Consider the following 2,500-nt stretch of genomic DNA (forward strand, 5'->3'; position numbering starts at 1 on the left):
GATGAAAACTGGAAAGTTTCAGGCCCCCGCGACCTTCCGGAGGTGACGGGGCCCCGGGGGCCCGAGGGGCCCCGGGCGCTCTCGCCCTACTGCCCTCGGCGCCTGGATGAAAACTGGAAAGTTTCAGGCCCCCGCGACCTTCCGGAGGTGACGGGGCCCCGGGGGCCCGAGGGGCCCCGGGCGCTCTCGCCCTACTGCCCTCGGCGCCTGGATGAAAACTGGAAAGTTTCAGGCCCCCGCGGACTTCCGGAGGTGACGGGGCCCCGGGGGCCCGAGCGGGGCTCCATACAATCTCGCCTGAGAGTCCTTGGGACTTAGACGAAAAATCGAAATTTTCCTACTTCCATGATTTTCCGGGGGTGTCGGGGCCCTCGGGGGCCCGAGCGGGGCTCCAGACAATCTCTCCCAATGTTCCCCGGCAGTTGGGAGAAATCGGTCAAAAAAAAAAATTCCGTCAGACTTCCATCATCCGGGGGGGTGTCGGGGCCCTCGGGAGCCCGAGCGGGGCTCCAGACAATCTCTCCCAATGTTCCCCGGCAGTTGGGAGAAATCGGTCAAAAAAAAAAATTCCGTCAGACTTCCATCATCCGGGGGGTGTCGGGGCCCTCGGGAGCCCGAGCGGGGCTCCAGACGATCTCTCCCAATGTTCCCCGGCAGTTGGGAGAAATCGGTCAAAAAAAAAATTCCGTCAGACTTCCATCATCCGGGGGGTGTCGGGGCCCTCGGGAGCCCGAGCGGGGCTCCAGACAATCTCTCCCAATGTTCCCCGGCAGTTGGGAGAAATCGGTCAAAAAAAAAATTCCGTCAGACTTCCATCATCCGGGGGGGTGTCGGGGCCCTCGGGAGCCCGAGCGGGGCTCCAGACAGATCTCTCCCAATGTTCCCCGGCAGTTGGGAGAAATCGGTCAAAAAAAAAATTCCGTCAGACTTCCATCATCCGGGGGGGTGTCGGGGCCCTCGGGAGCCCGAGCGGGGCTCCAGACAATCTCTCCCAATGTCCCCGGCAGTTGGGAGAAATCGGTCAAAAAAAAAAATTCCGTCAGACTTCCATCATCCGGGAGGGGCGTCGGGCAGCCTCGCAAGCCGAAAAGGGCTCCAGAGAATCACGCCGGAGAGTCCTTGGGACTTAGAAAATTTTCAGACCGTTCAGACTTCCACGGTTGACGCCTCTTAACTCGAATCCGACGGGCAGTTCCACGCGTTTCGGCAGGTCCTCGGTTGCAGTACCCCAAAGCGGCCAGAGGGGGAGCCAAAGGAGCAAAAAAATCCGTAGAACCGGGATGGGGTCGAATTTGCCTGCCGCGTCCGCCCGGCAGTTCCAGGGGGGCGGGTAGTTGGCGGGAACCGACCCGGCTTACGCGGGGGGGGCTCCCAACCCCGCCCAAAGACACTTCATCCCACGCCTCCGGGAGATATATGTGAGAGAAGAGCGCCTCTCCAGACTTCGAACGCTCCCCTCGACGAACCGGTACTCCGAGCGATGCGCGAACTGCGGCTCGGGGACCCCTTCCGGTTGCGGGTACGCGCTCTGGCCTCTCCCGCAGCTCCCGGTGGGGAGTTTGCCAGGCGCGGGGCCCGGAGTCAGAGCGCCCCCACGACGTACGCAGCCATCCGGCGGGCCCTGGGATGAAGGTTCCGGTCCGAAAGACCCCCTTCCCTTCTGGCCCAGCGTCGTCCTCTTCCGATCGATTTGGCGAAGCGCTCCCGGGCGGGGAGGTGGCGCCGCACGCTCGGCCCGGGCTCTGGAGCCCGCGCCGGTCACAGGCGAGCGGCCCCTTCCTCCCCCACACCCGGGGTTTCACCCTCCTTACGGTGGCGCGAGCGCGCCGGCCGCCCCCGCCCTCCCGAGGAGGCGGGCGGCCTCGCGGTGGCGAGTTTGAAACGACCCGAGCGTCGAAAAGCGGTCCGACGACCCGCACGGGCGAACGGCGGGGACCTACCCCGCGACTTCCCGGCCGTCTACCGGCGGGGGGGGGTCGCGCGAGGGGGCCCGTCGTCCGAATCGCTCCCCGTGCCGGGAAGCACAAAGATCTTCTCCGAGGGCGGCCTTTTTTCTCACGAGAGCTTCCCAGCGGGAAAGCGGCCGCGGCGGTTGGCGTTTCCACTCCGCCGCCGGGCTATCCCTTTTTTTCTTACCCCCGGTCTGTCCCGAGCCCCTACCCCCTACGGGGAGGAGACGACGGAGGCGCGGAGGGTGCGGCGCGGGTCCCTCGCGAGCGAAGGGTGTGTGGGGGCGTCCCCACCGGGGCCCGCGTACGCCTTCCGCGCTTCCCGACCGTCCTCCCCGAGGCGGCTCGGAGAAGGGGGAGAAGCGCGAGAGTAGAGAACGAGAAGGGAACCGAGGGTCCCGACGGAGAACCCGGCCGAAAAGGGAGCGAGGGCGAGAAACCCAGGGCGGAGGTAAAAAGAAAGGGGGCCCCCCACGCGCTCAGCTTCCCCCCTTCCCCGTCCCGTCGGCAGCTGGGACCGCCGCTGCAAAAGCCACGGGAGGCGAAAAGAA

Source organism: Anomaloglossus baeobatrachus, unplaced genomic scaffold (genome assembly GCF_048569485.1).
Source record: "Anomaloglossus baeobatrachus isolate aAnoBae1 unplaced genomic scaffold, aAnoBae1.hap1 Scaffold_3818, whole genome shotgun sequence".
Lineage (NCBI taxonomy): Eukaryota > Metazoa > Chordata > Amphibia > Anura > Aromobatidae > Anomaloglossus > Anomaloglossus baeobatrachus.